The 19,244-nt window shown below is 36.6% G+C and overlaps 1 protein-coding gene across 1 annotated transcript in view; it reads right to left on the bottom strand.

Annotated features, from left to right (window-relative positions):
- Nucleotides 1-19,244, bottom strand: part of fkbp16 (FKBP prolyl isomerase 16) — a 97,790-nt gene that overhangs the window by 56,603 nt on the left and 21,943 nt on the right. The window lies entirely within an intron of this gene.

Genomic DNA, 19,244 nt, shown 5'->3' with positions numbered 1-19,244 from the left:
TCACCTATGGGTTTCTGAAGAGCACAAATGAAGCAACAAGTAGGCGTGGCCTATCGTCGCCATTTTGTTCGCACGTCATTGCACCCACCGGGGGTGACCCAATAAGGGCAAAGAGGCGGAGTGTCAGTGGAGCTACAAACACCTGCATTTTGCTTAGACGGGTTTTCTTTGGGAGAAAGCTTAATACTTCTTTACCTGTGACCTGATCATTACCCGTTTGTGTTCTGACCACATGTGCTTGGTATGCTATATCAATAAAGTGTTTAGTATTGTTTACTATTGTAATACATTGAGCCACTAATCATTGTTCTTATGACGTATTTCTACAGAAGGAAAACGCAAATTACTTTCAAATATTTCAAATACAGTCTGTGTTAGTAAATGCAAGGCTATTGATGAAATCCAGGCATAACCATGTATGACAATGTTTCAGATGACTGTTCTGTAGCCTACAGCTAATCAATCTGTGAGATTCTGGAGTGCATTCAAGTTCTAAAGAAAATTATAAACGATAAATGATCTTAAATAAAACAAAAACATTTATAGAGATGGTATATAAGTATAGAATTTCACTCAACTGGGAAATGGAGGCCACATAAATGGTTTGTGAGCACAATTAAGTGCACACAGCATGCCATATCATCTGATAATTGCAGGAAATAATTCCAAAAGGCAACTGACTGTGTAAAGCCACATAACACAAAACAAAAATATGATGTATATGTCAAGTTCAGCGGCTAATCAGCCGGAATCAGCTGAGGCGATGAGACAGCGAGCAGCAAGACCTAGTTGTCACTTAAGTGGCCACACCGTTAATTATGCAGACTTAATAAAACTTATTAAAAACGAAACAGATGAGTTATAAAAAATTCACTCCCCTCACAGTTGTCATGAAGGGTAATATCAGCTATATGCACTAAAACCATCTTTTGTAAACATTATCAGCTGTAAAATTTGCCAATTTATCATTGCAGTCAGAGAACATCTGGATTTCTAGAAAACTAATTTCTAATAATGGATTTATTTTATCTTTGCCATGATGACAGTACATAATATTTTACTAGATCTTTTTCAAGACACTAGTATTCAGCTTAAAGTGCAATTTAAAGAATTAACTAGGTTAATTGTATTAACTAGGCAAGTTATGGTAGTTAGGCAAGTCTAATGTATTCACCTTATTCTCCGCGAACGAGTGGGTGCAGCCATTTGAATCATTTTGGCTCGAAACTTCCGGTCTCATTCACTTCCATTCATTTTTAAACGTTAAAAACAGCTCGTTTTGCTGCTTGGTGTTGCAAACTGATATTTTCTTATTATATTATTCTACTTTGTCTGTATTCTAATGTAAACACTTGTTTGTAGAGTAAGTAGTTTGACCGTTTTTTGCCATTTATTATTCCTAGTCATTTCTCCCATAGGCAACTGAATGGGAAGTTCTAAAACAATCGCAAAAACGCGCGCACTTCCGCATTGAAGAATAAGGTCAATAACAGTGGTTTGTTCTGTAGACAATAGAAAAAAATGCTTAAGGGGCTAATAATGTTGAGCTTAAAATGGATTTAAAAAAAATCTAAACTGCTTTTATTCTAGCCAAAATAAAAAAAGACTTTCTCTAGAAGGAAAAATATTATAGGAAATAATGTGAAAAATTCCTTCCCCTGTTAAAAATCATTTGAGAAATATTTGAAAAAAAAATAAAATAAAATAAATAATAATAATTCTGTGATAAATAAATTGCTAATAATTCTGACTTCAACTGTATGTCAATATGCAAATAAGATGTTTATTTTAAAAAAAAATTTGTATCTTGCACGTTTCTTATTTCAGTCACACATGTTCTTCCTGTCCATATTTATACAATAGGCATTTACGTTACGGACCTGCAGCTTTAACCTTTAATCTCTTTACATTCAGCTTCTGAAATCTGCCATTTAGGACAGAGCTGCTTGTGTCTGTTGCCTTGACAGAGTTGTTTCGAGGGTCTCCACATGTGTCTCTCTGCTGTGGTTCTCTGTCCTCTTTATCTTTTGTACACTGGGCTGGTAATGGCGAAGGGTCAGCGGCTCTGACGTTTATTCTGACGTGTATTGTTCTCACACGTATCATGCCGTGGGTGAGATGTTATCTCATTTCTGTCACCTCACAAAGACCATTTTCTCCTAAGCCTTCTGATAACATATGTCACATCCGCTTGACTAAAGCCAGCTAGCCTCACATAGCCAGGCTTTTCACTGGGTCTGGTCGAGTCTGTAGTTTATTGTGGCCATTTTGACAGGAATAAAGCTGATATGGAAAGCAAGCAACTGCACTTTTCATTTTCATGTGCGACAAAGTGAGATGTTTAGGCTTGTTTATCTGAAGTAATTGGTAGGACAGTAATGCATTTGAAACAACCAACTTGAATGGCTGCACACACAGTCACATGTGGTGATTTTCAAAAGATGCTATGATATTTATTTTAATCAACAAACTATATATTTTATTCTCTTACCAAAACACTGAAAAAATAATGATTTCTTCAAAATAGTTGCAAAATTTAGTAATGTTCAACTTAATTTATGTGTTTACATTCAGCCCAAATAAGTTGTTTACAACCGTTTACCTTAAAAAAATGGTAAATCCAATGAATCATCTTTTTTTCTTACTTTTTTCTCTCACAGAAAGGATTCAGGATTTTTATATTTTACTTTATTACAAAATTATTAATTCTGGAAATCTTTACACATGGTCATAAACAACTGGTATTTCTGAACCTGAAGGGGTGTTTGGTCCTAATAATGTACCAAGAGCACACACACAAAGGTATAAATAAGATTGTTCAAGCCGATATGAATTAAGCACTAATTTAAAGGGTGGATGATGGTGTGGGATTGTGACGCACAGTCTGACTCACTCATAAAAAATAATTTATTTCTCTGAATTTGAACATTCCTAAAAACATTAAGACAATGTAAGTGCAGAAAATAAAAAACCAACAACATTGTTCTAGTAGTTCTGGTTAAATAATGAAAAAAAAAACTATACACTTTGTGCCTTTATCCAAAGCAATATTGCAAAGCTTTGTGTGCTTACTTGAAAACTCATGTACAGTCTATACGTTAGCCCTTGTGCATTACTGTGTATAAATTCTAGCTTCTAAAGAATTAAGTGAATCCCTGAAACTGTGATTCTGAAGATGCTTAAAGAACTTGATAAATGAAAGCTGTCTTTGATTATCAGTCTGTCGCCTTCCGGACATCAAACACTGCATGCAAATGCTGTTAGAGTAAGTAAAAGTACTGCCACTTAGATAAGAGAGAACCATAATTCAGATCGTTCATTTAAATATGCGAGTCATTCCTGTAAGTGCTTAAAGGGATAATTCACCCCCCGAAATAAAAATTCTGTCATCACTTCTTTACTTGTTTTAAATCTGCCTGAGTTTGTTTCTATTTTGAACACAAATGAAGATATATTAAAGAAAGCTGCATACTTTTACCAATGATTTCCATAATATTTGTTTTTCCTACTATGGAAGTCGAAGGTTACATGATTTCATCTTACTTCAAAATGTCTTTCCTTGTGTTCAACAGAAGAAAGAAACTCATAAAGGTTTGAAACCACATAAGGGAGAGTAAATAGCGAGTACATTTTCTTTTTTGGGGGGGTGAACTATCCCTTTAATCCCATGCTGTTCACATGAAGTTTAGTAAATCACAATTATCCATGGTTGTCACTCCCAAGTTTTGCAATGTGCACGTGACCATTTTCTCACTACAGTAATAATAAATCATAAAACAAGGTCAGGCTTATGTAATGGGTGTGTTGGTCCGCCTTCAGTGTCAAGGGCTAATACCTTTAAACAATATTAAATGTACAAATGTATCTCTGTCAGGAACAGTGAGTGATTTGTTTTGTGAATGATCATTTTTATTATATACAAATTTAATCAACACTAAAAGTGACTAAGTTTACATCAGTAATCTAATTATTAGCCTTAATCTGAATAAAACATTAATATGATTAAGGTGTTTGCATGAGTTATTTTTTGAATGTTCCTTCCATTATCCTGTTTTACATGTTATAGCACATAATTCGTTTAACGTTATTGCGTCACCACACTATCCACATTTCCGCCGGAGTTTCATGTAATTTCTGGTGTTTCATTTTTAATTTGTTGACTTGAACTGCAGTTCGGCACTTTCACTTTTATTAAGGAATATTTTATGAATGCTCCCCATGATAACCGAGATATTGGATAAGAGTATGAACTGCTGGAAGAGTGTTGTTTAATGGAATATGATACCACATGCCGTATGAGCAAAAAAAAAAAACTCCACATTTCGCAATGCACGTGTCTGTGGTCTTTCACTGACTCGATAGGTGCAGAGAATAGTGTCAAACAGCTGTGTGTGTGTCAAATATCCTGTCATAAAATGTAGAGAAAATCCTACACAACGGTGAATAGTTTGACGGTAATAGTTTTAATAGTTTGGAATAGTTGTTAGTTAGGTCTTTATAAGTCCATGCTGCACTTCAATAATGTGACTAAAATCAGCATACTCTAGTCTTATTCGATTTCTGTTTAGTTCAATTATGACCTTAATGGGATTTAGTCACAAATCACTGTTTACATGGTAGACTCTTAATTAGAGTATTGTCTTAATCGTATTAAAATCGGATTATTGGTGTCCATGTAAATGTACTCAATGACTTGTATTAATATTTATCCCTTCGATGTAGTGAGTTTTTTTTATGTATTATGGCCTTACAAATGAAATCATTTGTTGTTAAAATACGTTTATCATATTATGGCTGGTCAATCAATCAACCAATCAATCAATCAATCAATCTTGTCCCTGGAAATCATTTCCAAGAAACTAATATTTTCTCTAAAAAAAGTTATTTTCAGACTCTACTCTAAATGTGAAGTAGACTTGGTTGATAACGCTGATGTTACCAGGAGCAAGTAGACTTGAGTGAATAAACAGCTGGCAGAAGAAGCATTAAGTGCTGGGCATGCACAGGTCAACCAGGAGGCAGGACTGCTCTAACCAAATATTTTGTCTCAGGTAGAACGAAAAAGGAATGTTTGCAGCCAAACATTAGTCTTGAGTCTGTTATTATTGAGCTGAGTTTGACATGTGTCAGGGATGAACCGGCTGTTATCAGCTGTGTGATTGTATCTCTGTGTGGGTGTCTGTGTTTGTGCGTGTGTTTGTGCTCCGGGTCACGTGTGGGCCCAAGATTTTGGGAATGCAGGTGGAAACTTGGGTGCAGGAGCTGTTATGATCTTAGTCATGCAAGCCATGTTGAACTTTTAATGAATGCCTGTCAATGGGTTAATAGTGTACCAATGTACGTTTTAAAAAAACAAGAAATTAGATCATATGAATCATTATTATGGTTTCATTTAGTATTTTGGCACAGGCAACAACAACAGTGTCTGCAGAATTCCCATATTTAGAAAGGTATAATAAATAATCTGATGGGTATTTTCAGCTGAAACTTTACAGACACATTCTGTAGACACCAACATCTTATCTTAAACTTGAAAATGAGGCAAAATAGGTGCCCTTTAAGTCATTGTTAAGGTAGGAGTGAGGAATTGATGCAAGTGCATGCACACGAGTGAGAAGTCAGAGCACACACACACAAAGTGAGTATTCCCCCGAAGCAGTGGGAAGCTATTTGGTTAGGTGCCTTGCTTAAAGATCCTGTGAAGTGCTTTGAAATGTGCATTTTTATTCGATGTTTGATGTAATCTAAGAGAGGGCAGGACATAGTGTAGCTCCTCCCCTTTTAAAAAAACAGCCAATAGCGTTTTGTTTTATGACCGATCGATCTGCCAGCGAGAGATGAGCTCAAGTGCATCGAATGAAAAGCAAATCAAGAAGCATCTTGAAGGGGGAGGGGCTTGTCAGATACTACAGAGCATTTGATTGGTTATGATGTGATGAGAAACTGTTGTATGGGTTGACGTGAATAAAACCGGCAGGCGTGACAATCTACAAGCTTTACATCTTGATAACAGTTTTATATCTTCTAAACATGAATTTTGTCACTGTTTGGAGCTCACTAGCTCATAGATATCTTAAAAATGAACAATACTAATTCTAAAATCTAAAAAACTTTATTTTGATTTCATGGGACTTTTAAGGGCATCTCAGCTGGGTATCAGAGATGTAAAAAGTGTCATTTCATTCACTTCCTCAGAAGTCTAACTCTCTAACCATTAGCCTATAACTGCCCCTTGTCGTTTTTTATACCCCTTGAAATAGAGTGTGACATGGTAGGGATGGAAATATTCCCATAAGATATGGGACACCACTACTACACTTGAACACATCATCATATGTCATCACTAGCTCATACGTCAAGTCAGCAAGTAACAAATTACTCGCTTGCAAAACTGTTTTCTGAAGTGCAGTACAGACATGTAAACACCGCAATCAAACTATTACCTTCATGTAGGACTTTTCGCCACAATTTGTGACAGCATAGTCTATACACACACGACTGTTTGACACTATTCCCTGTACCTATCAAGTCAGTAAAGGACCACAGACACATACACTGTGAAATGCGGAGTTTTTTTTCCTCCCATTCGTCGTGCGGTATCAAATTCCATTAAAACTACACTCTTCCACCAGTACTTAATTCTTACTCTCTGTCACGATCACCAGAGATCTAACAACCAGAGATCACTGGTAAACACTCACATTCAACATGAACTACAAATCCGCCATGTTATGGACTACATATTCAGTCATGCAGCACATACACACACCTGCTCCAAGTCACCAGTGATTGCAAACACACACAGCTGAAGCTGCTCACAGACTGATTACGTGGACTATAAGTGCAGCTCAAACCAGCACAATGTTGCTGAGTCTTGTCTACTGTTTATGTGACACTACAACGTGTTTTCCTTTGTCTTGCTTTGCCTCGTTTATTTGTTTATTACTGTCTGCTGCCTGCCTCTGACCATCTGCCTGCTCATTGACTACGATTCTGGATTGCCTGTATACATCTGTTTGCCCCTGTGTCGACCATTGCTTGCCTGACCATTCTAGTAAACCTGCATTTGGATCCGCAATCCCTTTTGTCAGCGTCACTTCCCCGTTACACTCTCATTCAATACCTTAGAGTTTTTTGCGGGGGCATGAATGAAATGATCCTGACTGAAAGTGAAACTGTTAAACTGCAATTAAAGCCAAAAAATTTCAAATGAAAGACCCGAAATGACATGAAACTTCGAAGGAAACGTGGATAGTGCAGTGACACAACGACGTAAATGGATCTATGTGTTATAACATATAAAATGGGATCATGAAAGGAACATTCAAATAGCAACTCATGTAAACACCTTAATTATATTATTGTCCTATTCAGATTAAGGCAAATAATTTGATTACTGATGTCCATGTAAATGTAGCCATTGATGTAACAACAGACATAACAGACAGAACTAGCAATTTCTCCTCAACTTTTTTTTCTTTTTCGACCCGGTTGCATTGCTCACATGACACGTCAAACAGATACGGGTGCTCCTGCCACATTTCTGCTAGTTTTTCCTCCATTCCTTGGGTCCAAATAAACTGAAAATGGTACCCACACAAGTGAATGCTGCTCTCTCTTTGGCTGTAGGTAATCATCGATGTTACTTTCAGTCAAAACTCATTTCACACAGCATGACTTGAATTTACAATGCCAAATATCTCACAGGTGTTGGGGACTCATCTGCGATTCTTTCAAATCGCGTCTCTGATTGACTGTGATTGACACTCGCGTGCACGAGCACCGATTTGCCTGTGATTTCAGGCATTTGTCTGTGATTTCTCAAAACCTGTCGGAGAGTCAAAGTCGGGGCAAAAATCATGCAGTCTGAACTCGGCATAAGTTTAGTGATTTTTAGCAAATTTAGTGAATTATTGTTTCTTTGAAGATCACGACTTAAAAACACTAGCTACGTTTCATCCACCTTTTTACGCGCATTTTGGATATGCGCATAAAAAAACGGTTGATGGAAACGACAACATAGAAAAACGTATGTGCATAACCGAGTAGGGATTAACTTTTTATTCAATAAGAAAAGATGCGCATAAACTACAATGCAAACACTTTTACCGAACAAATTCCAGTATGCTCATTAAAAAAGGACATGTGATGTTATAAGAGATCATGTGATGATAAACATGTGTGTGAATGGATAATTCAGCTGGCAAAGCATATTGTAAAACATCTGAAATGTTGTTTTGGTCATTCTAAAACGCCTTAACCATTTAAGTATTAGTCTTATTATATTATCACTTACCTCGAGAATCAAGAACTTCAAACACCACCACCCAGGGGTGTAGCAGACATTTTAAAAGTGTGGGGGGGGGGGGCTGTATGAGATCATACGTTCATATTATTATTAATCACCCGTTTCTAAATGGTCTCTAAAAGTGAGGGGGACGGATCCCCCCCGTCCCCCCCGGTTGCTACGCCCCTGGCACCACGCGTTCATTGCATGCTGGCACACTGTCTTTTGAGGCACAAGTAATTTATTAAATAAAGAAAAGACTGAAGTACCGCAGTAAATTCCATTTTTACTGTTGATATTTGGCGCCAGTTAATCAGGAAGTGCCGATTTTGTTCTCTGTGACTTGTTGGATGGAAAGCTGCTTTATTCGCACGCCTTTTATGCCATATTCCAGTTTTGCGCAAGAAAATTAATTTTAATTTTTGATGGAAACATGATCAGCAGTGTGTATACGTCATGTTTTGGTAATGGTACAGCTTCTTGGAAACTCACCCGAGGTGCTACTAATTAAAAGTACAAGGTTTGAAACCAAAATTGAGGTCCCTGAGGTCCAATGTTGTTGTTTTGGTTGGCAAGTTCTAGTTGCACATGCCTCAAGACTGAACAGAACATGCATTCAATTATGCCACAAATTTCACAATATCTTGTTTTTGTATTATACAACAAGACAAAAATCATTATCTAAGAATTTTCAAACACTTTTCATGGACTTTAAGACCTGCTTTTCAAAAATGTGCATTATCAGGCTTCCAAAATGCTGTTAAATGAATGTCCAAAATGCATTTACTTCATCACCTTAGAATTATAAGATCTATCTGATATTTTCTCAAAATTGAGATATTGACATATTCCTATTAAATGACAACTCATTTACATTATGGGATGTTTTTTTATAAGTTGTTTACATTTTAAGACCTTTTTATTGAAAAAACAAATGTTACACACATACTGTTTGCTATATGGAATGCAAAAACTTTGAAGCTCAATATCTCAAAATGATTCAGAACGCAGATAGAACCTTATAATTCCAAGGTGACGACTTGAGAATATTCCCCTATGCTGCAGGTTAGAACAAAATGTACTGTATGCTGAAAGTCAATGATCTGGCTTTGATCCTAGTCTCAAAACTAGTGAGTTCACACAGGAATGCAGAATAATGCACATCACCGTACTATTCATGAACATTTACATATTATAGCTAAGATACTTTATAGTGCTTTCCAAAGTGAAGGTCAATGAGTTTAGTAATAGCTCATTGACCAGTAACCAAATTCCAAATAAATCAATGTCACTGATTGTGGGTGTGTTTTCACCTGAATTTTGCTGTGAGTGAGTGAGTGAGTGAGTGAGTGTGTCTGCATGTGAGTTTGTGTGAGTGTGTGTGTGTCTATGCCTGCCAGCTGGGAGTGGCTCTGATTCACTTTCCTACAGGAGTTCCAGCTCAAGCATTTAACAGTCTTAATCTCTGAAATCACATGACTAGTGCTCTTATCATGAACCTGCTGCACGTTTCCAAAGCTACACATGATACTGAATGACAGTAGTTTGCTCTGATATTCGCATACATTTTAACCTTATAGGCTAGCATGTGGTTATACTCTGTGTGACATTTAAAGAGGGCATTCAGGCAGGAAAATCTGATCATCTGAAGTATTGCTTGCAAGAAGCTAATTGATGTAAATAAGTCAAGCTAAAAAGAAAGCATTTGCATATCAAGGTTCGGCCAATAGGCATGCTGTCAGTATTCGAATGTCAAAAAGCTTTTCATAAAAATGCAGTGCCGCTGTCGGTTTGTACGTCAGCAGTGATTGGTCACTCACTGTGAGTCATGCAAGTTCTCAAGTTCTCTCTCTCTTACAAACACATACACACACACACACACACACACACACACACACACACACACACACACACACACACACACACACACACACATACACACGCATACACACACTGATTCATATTGTGCAATTTCAGGAAAATAGTTTATGCTAAATTATCAATTTTACATTATAATAGTTGTCATGATATAATATTATTTATTTATTTATTTATTTATTTATTAATTATATAATAATGCGCAGTGGGTAGCACGATCACCTCACAGCAAAAACGTTGCAGGTTCGAGTCTCGGTAGGGCCAGTTGGCATTTCAGTGTGTAGTTTGCATGTTTTCCCCATGTTCACGTGGGTTTCCTCTTGGTGCTCCAGTTTCCCCCACAAGTCCAAAGATATGCGGTGTAGGTGAATTGGGTAAGCTAAATTGTCCATAGTGTATGTGTGTGAATGAGTGTGTATGGGTGTTTCCCAGTAATGGGTTGCAGATGGAAGGGCATCCGCTGTGTAAAACATATGCTGGATAAGTTGGCGGTTCAGACTGCTGTGGTGACCCCTGATTAATAAAGGGACTAAGCCGAAAAGAAAATGAATGAATTATTATTATTACTATATAATTATTTTTATAATATAATTCCTAATATAATCATATAAATATTATTACATTAATTCATATTAATCTATTATAATTAAGCTCACACAGAATCTGCACGTGCAGAAATCCGCAGATTTCGGCAGATTTTTAGCCCATCATTAAGTCTATTGATTTACTTGTGTAAATGCGTGTAAATTTATATCTATTCAGTTTATAAAATAATTTCACTTACAATATTGACTAAAATGAAAGTTTTCATTTAATCTATTTACAAAACAGTTTGTGCAGTAATATTTTCCATCTTTTAGTAGATCTATTAAATGAGAGACTTGCTTTGTTTACCAAATAAGTGGATCTAGATGGATTTGCATTGTAAACATTAAATAAAAGTTAAAAAGCTATTATTTTTTATATGATACTTCCAAAAGAAAACCAACATAAATTCGCAGATTTTTTACAAACTTTTGCGCAGAAATAGCAAAAAATATCCTTAGATTCTGTCTGGCCCTAATTATAATATATTAATATAATTATAAATTTTGAACATCAAAGAATTTTAAAAGCATTTAGATTTATTATGCCTATGTCTGATTATGCTTAAGTTTTAATTCTTCCACCTGTTTCCTCAATTCCCTCATCACCATTCTATATCATTAACATGCTTTTGACACATGACCACTCAAAAGTTGTAAATACATATTATTGTAAGTCAAGATGGGGGTGGGGTGGGGGGGGCTGGTGGTTAAAGTCATCTGGAATGGCAAAGAAAGCGTCTTGCATGACTCCCAGAGTTCATCAAAATTGTTTGGAATTATCTTCAATGTCTCCTTCGTCATCTTACCTCAGACATGCTCAATAATGTTCATATCTGGGGACTGGGCTGGCCAATCCTGTAGAACCTTGACCTTCTTTGCTTTCAGGAACTTTGATGTGGAGGCTATCCTGTTGAATAATTTGTCCTCTCCTTTTGTTTGTAATGTAATGGGCAGTACAAATGTCTTGATACCTCAGGCTGTTGATGTTGCCATCCACTCTGCAGATCTCTCGCACACCCACCATACTGAATGTAAACCCAAACCATGATTTTTCCTTCACCAAACATGACTGATTTCTGTGTGAATCTTGGGTCTATGCTGGTTCCAACGTGTCTTCTGGAGTATTTGTGATGATTGGGATGCAGTTCAACAGATGATTCATCAGAAAAATCGACCTTCTGCCACTTTTCCAAATGATCAACTAGAAAGTTACTATTTGTTTCTCTTACAGCTGGGATCAATGACAAAACTTTTGTCAGGAAGTGTATAATTGCAGGTTAACTAATAACCTTAACTTTTCTGAATTTGATAGTCGTGCAATAATGTGTAAAGCTGCTTTGAAACAATAACTATTGTGAAAAGCACTATATACAAATAAACTTGAATTGACTTAAGTTAGACCATGCAAGCAACCTTCCGTGTCATTTCAACACATTGCAGTAAATATATTTCCTTAATGTCTTTTTCTGCATGAACAAGCATGGTTTTGCTGAAACAGATGTTTAAGACTTGCAGATTTCTGACTGTCCGTTTGAACTGCTGAGTCATTTCTTCTGAGTGCGATATATAGAAGCTCCTGCCAGCTCTTGTCTTCTGCTCTTTCTCAACACTTGGCCCACAAACAGTCGCCAGAACTAGAACTAGTGTATGTGTGTCAATTTAAAAACCCTGCTGCGAACACACTCATTACTTGGCTGAGCGACTGCGTGTGTATGTGTGCGCGCAAGAATGTGTCATATGTCAGTGCAGCCGGAAGATTTTATCAATGGCACACACAGTACACTCACCAAATCCTCATCACGCAATTTGACATTCAGATGAGAGGAGAAGCGTCTCATCGTTTCACACACCTACACAACTCGCATGTTTGCTTAAAGGCTCAATCTGTTCGCACCACTCTCGATGCTGTTTTCATTCTGCGAGTGTATGGTTTTGCGTTTCAAAAAAAGACTTGTGTAATTGTACGAGAATGTCAAGTTGTAGTTGCTTCGAATTGAGTGGGAGATCTTGGCCATAAATAACGATGATGTTACAGCTTTGCTTTGTTGACTGAGCTGAATTTAATAGTTCTCATATGCTAAACACTAAGCTGTATTTAAATGCTGTCAAATGCGTGTCAAATGTGATTGCATCACTGTTCATTAGGTTTGTTTTGAAGGGTCAAAGGTTTTTGACTGTAAAATGATAAACTAAACAGTACAATTAAACAATACACGTCTGCATGCTAAGGAAGATGATAGTGTGGCTATGATTTTGATGACAAAAACAATAATTTAGGCCACCTTCCTTTTCTTTACTTAAAATAGATACATATCTTAGTTACAGAGGAAGTAAATGGGGCATTTTTTTGCTGAGACATAAAAATAAATAAGACATATAGTTGAAGTCAGAATTATTAGCCCCCCTTTGAATTTTTTTTCTTTTTAAAATATTTGCCAAATGATGTTTAACAGAGCAAGGAAATTTTCACAGTAGGTCTGATAGCATTTTTTTCTTCTGAAGAAAGTATTATTTGTTTTATTTCAGCTAGAATAAAAAGATTTTTTAATTTTTTTATTTTTGTGTACCATTTTAAGGTAAAAAATTCAGTCAAATTTTTTTTTTCGACTGTCTACAGCAGTGTTTCTCAACCCTGTTCCTGAAGGCACACCAACAGTACACATTTTCAATGTCTCTCTAATCAAACACACCTGAATCACCTAATTAGAACATAAGACTCCAAACCTGAAGTTAATTAGTCAGGTAAGGGAGACAGCCAAAATATGTACTGTTGGTGTGCCTCCAGGAAAAGGGTTGGGAAACACTGGTCTACAGACCAAACCATCGTTATACAATAACTTGCCTAATTACCCTAATCCTAACCTACCTAGTTTACCTTATTACCCTAGTTAAGCCTTTAAATGTCACTTTAAGCTGTATAGAAGTGTCTTGAAAAATATCTAGTCAAATATTATTTACTGTCATCATGGCAAAGATTAAAGAAATCAGTTATTAGAAATGAGTTATTAAAACTATTATGTTTAGAAATGTGTTTAAAAAAATCTTCTCTCCGTTAACCAGAAATTGGGGGAAAAATAAACAGGGGGGTAATAATTCAGTGGGGCTAATTATTCTGACTTCAACTGTATATATTGACAAATATAAGTTTATAAAAAAAAGATCTTATAGTTTTAATTCAAAGATGAATTGATTGCCCTGTAAAACTAGTTAATTAGCTTTTAACCTATAAAAAGTGAGTGAACATGTTGCATTTAAAGTGTTTAGTTCTTTCATTCATTTTCCTTCGGCTTAGTCCCTTATTTATTAGGGGTTGCCACATCGGAATGAACTGCCAACTATTCCAGCATATGTTTTACACGGCGGATGCCCTTCCAGCTGCAACCCAGTACTGGGAAACACCCATATACACTCCCATGCACACGCACTCATGCATTATGGCCAATTTAGTTCATCCAATTCACCTATGCTGTGGGGGAAACCAGAGCACCCGGAGGAAACCCACACGAACACAGAAAGAACATGCAAACTTCACACAGACATGACAATTGGCACAGCCGGGACTCAAACCAACGACCTTCTTGCTGTGAGGCAACAGTGCTAACCACTGAGCCACCATGCTGCCCAAGTGTTTAGTTGACTTTACTTAAAGTAAGTGTTATTAAAGTCATCATTTGACTTAAAAAATGATAAATGAATTATGTGCACAATTCTAAAAATTACAGTAACTTAAATGATCAGAGGGCATCACAGCGGTGCAGTGGGTAGCATGATCGCCTCACAGCAAGAAGGTCGCTGGTCAGTTGGCTTTTCTGTGTGGAGTTTGCATGTTCTCCCCGTGTTCGTCTGGGTTTTCTCCGGGTGCTCCGGTTTCCAAAGACATGAGCTATAGGTGAATTGAATAAACTAAATTGGCTGTAGTGTATGTGTGTGAATGCAAGAGTGTATGGGTGTTTCCTAGTGTTAGGTTGCAGCTGGAAGGGCATCTGCTGTGTAAAACATACTGGATAAGTTTTTATGCTGGATAAGTTGGCAGTTCGTTCCATTGTGGCGACCCCTGATTAATAAAGGGACTAAGCTGAAAAGAAAATGAATGAATGAATGAATGAATGAATAAAAGTTCCAAGTTACAACAGGTTTACTCACTTTTTTAAGTAAAGCAAACTTGTCGCTTTTTAAGGCAATGCTTTTTTAAATAACATAGCTAATGCACTCATACATTACGGCTAATTTAATTCATCCAATTCACCTATACTGTGGGAGAAACCAGAGCACCAGGAGGAAACCCATGCGAACACGAGGAGAGAGCATGAAAACTCCACACACTTGAACCAGTGACCTGCTGTGAGGCAACAATGCTAACCACTGAGCCACCGTGTCATCTAATCATTCATTCATTCATTCCTAAAGTATTGAATTTCATCATTTGCCTTAGGCTGTGGATGCACAGTCAAGAGTTTTGGGTAATTCTGTATTACCTAATTGATTTTTCTGTTTTACTTCAGACACAGTAACTATTGGCTTACTTTATATTAATCACAAACCACATTTGCAGCTAAAAATCTAAAGAAAAAAAAAAAAGTCACGTAAAACTTGGATGGCCTGTGGGTGAATAAATGAAAGCAGTTTTTCACTTTTGGCTCAGTTATGCCTTCAAGGCCGTTCACTTCCATTAGATAAAGAAAAATCCTGGAATGTTGGCTCCAGATCCTTAATTTCTCTTCAGCTTAATAATAAGTCACATAAACATCTTGTAACAGCTTGGGTGTGAGTAAATACAGTAACTGAACAGTGGTAGAAAACAGTGAATTCTATTTTATGGCAAAAGCATGAATAAGTGGAAATTAATTTTTGACATAATAATCATACCATTCGTTTCTGTCGACTGAGCTTAACTAATACTGAACCGAGAATATTTCTTTAATTCTAGCTGAGCATTCCCAGATAACAAATTTAGGTTCTAAAAACATCTGCTTAATGTTTCATTAAATTATATATAATATTATTTGGTGAAAGTTCTGTGATCTTTTAAAACATTATTTTGTTCACAGTATATTAATGTTCTGACAATGTTTCCCCAATGTTCTCAGTAAGTTATATAAAACGTTTTTGTGGAAGTTTTTTATGTGGATGGTATTTTTGTGGAATGTGTTGTTTGAGTGTGGAAGTGTGTGTCTGTAGTTTTTTTTTTTTTATTAAGCCCTAAGACAATCGTTGTTCCCTATGTGCATAGCCTATCAAACTTGGGAAAAAGCTATTAAGATAAAAAAGGGCATTTTTAGTGCTGTTAAAATGGTCACATGTCATTTAGGTCAACAGGAGGGTTACAATGTTATTTGAGCATTTCATTCACATTATATTAATGTTCTAAAAATGTTTTTCTATCAACATCATAAAAATATTTATCAATAACAATCATATCTAAGATGTTCCCAGAATGTTGTTCTAAGAACATTTTCTATCAACAATACAAGAACATTACAGAAATGTTATTTTAATAATGTTGCATGCTAACATATACTTAACTTTTAAGTAAAGTAACTGAATGTTCTGGTAAACGTTCCCTGTTAGCTGCGTTTGAGTGAGTTACATTTATGCCAAGTTAACATGCAATTTACCTCCCTTTATGACACATGGAAAGGATTTGTTTTTATCATAGACTACGCTCACATGGACATCAGTAATCAAATTATTTTCCCTAATCTGAATAAGACAATAATATGATTAAGGTGTTTACATGAGTTGCTTCTTGTTTCTTTCTTGATCCCATTTTACATGTTATAGTGCATAATTCGATTAATGTCATTGCGTCACTGTGCTAGCCACATTTCCTCCTGAGTTTCATGTAATTTCAGCTGTTTCGTTTTTATTTTGTCGACTTTAACTGCAGTTTTCCACTATCACTTTTATTCAGGAGCATTTCATGCATGCCCCCGTGACAAAAGAGATATTGGATAAGAGTATGAACTGCTGGAAGAGTGTTGTTTTAATGGAATTTGATACTGCATGCTGAATGGGAAAAAACCTCTGTGTTACACGATGCAGGTGTCTGTGGTCCTTCACTGAATTGGTAGGTGCAGAGAATAGTGTCAAACAGCCATGTGTATAGAACAGAGATGCCCAACTAGGTCCCGTGGGCCAAAGTTGGCCGATAATAACCTTTAATTTGGCCCACCATCTCAACTGAGAAGGGAGGAAGAATGATGGGGATGGTTTCGAGATTGTCAATTCAAATTTCATGCAAACCTTTGTTTGTTTGTTTTATTACTAAAAGCTAAATTAAATTAAACTTTTCAATTAAATAATGTAAATTGTTCAGATTTTGTTTAAATGTACATACTGGTCCTGACAATGCAGCGAATTTGGTGAGCAAATCAAGGTGAAGGCAGATTCTGCTTCACTAGCTTATTCAGCATTGAACTCCGCTGTCTGATAAATGTGATTGCTTATGTTTTTATTGCAACAACTTATCATTTTATTAGTTATACTGCATTAGATACAATCAATTAAATACAATTTAAAGTAATGCTTTTTATTTATTTTGAAATATTATGAAATAAATTAGATATGAAAAAGTTTGGGCAGCCCTGGTATAGACTATCCTGTTGCAAATTGCAGTGAAAATCCTACACGACGGTAATAGTTTGATTGTGGTGTTTACATGTCTGAACTGCACTTCAATAATGCAACTAAAATCGGCATACTCCACATGTCTTAATTCGATTTCTGTTTAGTTCTATTATGACCTTAATCGGATGAAATTGATCAAAAATGGCTGTTTACATAGTAAACTCTTTTAAATTAGTAAATTAAAACATAGTAAACTCTTATAGTATTGTCTTAGTTGTATTAAAATCAGATTATTGGGGTCCATGTAAACATACTCATAATTACCTTCATCTTTCTCATTCATTATGAATCAGTGACCTTTCCATTTCATTACATTAAACTCATCCCTGTTATTCCAGCACATTTACTTTTCTCACTGAAAGTCACACTGGGGTCATTTAGGGACTGCACTTTGCTTTTCTTTTATGAGACCGTTTCAGCTTGATATTCTTGTTAGCGATCCACTCCAGTTCATCCCAGGCCATCTGGGGTTTGTTCATTAAGTTTTACGACATGTCTCGATGTCCGAGTAAATACACACTTTCCTTTCTATCACGGCTCATTGAGTCTCTTGGCCAAGACCAACAGGGAGATGTTCCTCATCTCCGCAACATACTGGAAAATACAGCATCATGTTTCTGCCATTACACACATATACAACACGCTGTTTGGATGGAGAACTTTTGTACTCGGCTCACACACTAATTTGTTATTTGCTCGTGTCCAGCATGTTTATCTGCCGGGGGTGTTGGATTTCGGCAAGTATACAGATAAAAGCCTGAGTGAGAGAGAGAAAAGAGGAGTGCGGGGTTCACAGTGAGGGTGTGTTTGTCTATCTGTGTGTGTTTTTAGTGTGTGTCGGTGAGAAAGCAACAGTGTGTGTTTGTGTGAGTGGGTGAGCGCTGATGTGATAGTGTGTTTTCCAGCAAAATGGGTGACTCATTTACATTAGGAGCATTTTAAAAGCTGTCTGGAATTTCTGGACCGTCACTGTCTTTGGCATATGCTATGCAAATGAACAACATACAGTAAATAGTGGCTGTGAGTCAAATAAAGATGAATGTGATTCACTCCAAAAAGGATGTTTGTTGTTTGTTCAAACTTATTTAAAATGAGCTGAAACAGCACATTATTTTGTGTGTTTTTTAGGAGGACAACTTAATTGTTTTATGTTCAATCCACTTATTTTTGTAAAAACTGTGTTGATGGGTTCTTTGTAAAACACTAGCAACACTTTCGTTCTGCGTGCATGTAGCGGTCGTTTCTCTGTGTTGTGTTAAATTTAATTAATGAAATGTTTAACTAATGAAAGCAACTGACATTGCTCCTCTCAAGTTGTGAACATCAACTGATTTGTTACTCGAGAATAACGCTTTCAAACAAGACATCCACCCGTAATCTTGGTGTCCTTCCAAACATCAAGAAAAACTGTGGATACCCATGGTCTCGTGTCTCAATTGTACGCAAAGGTAGGGGTATTCAAAATTTGTGGCCACTTAACTTTGGACCTCGGAGGAAGCGAATGGATCATATCACCCAGGGTACAGTTAAATCTTTCTCTTTGTCCATTCCCAATGGGATGATATGGTGTGGTGTGCGATTTTCTCACATCCGACAACCACAGCAACCCTGGTTCGAATCCGGGTCATGGCACCAGTTCTGTAGTGGTCATTTCTCTGTGTTGCCATTCATTCATTCATTCATTCATTTTCTTTTCGGCTTAATCTTTATTAATCTGGGGTCACCACAGCAGAATGAACCGCCAACTTATCCAGAACATGTTTTACGCAGCGGATGCCCTTCCAGCCACAACCCAACACTGGAAAACACCCATACACTTGCATTCAAACACATACACTACGGCCACTTAAGCTTATTTAATTCAC

Source organism: Danio aesculapii, chromosome 18, assembly GCF_903798145.1.
Source record: "Danio aesculapii chromosome 18, fDanAes4.1, whole genome shotgun sequence".
Classification (NCBI taxonomy): domain Eukaryota; kingdom Metazoa; phylum Chordata; class Actinopteri; order Cypriniformes; family Danionidae; genus Danio; species Danio aesculapii.
The sequence above is the reverse complement of the archived record's forward strand: the minus strand, read 5'-3'. Positions and strand labels throughout refer to the sequence as shown.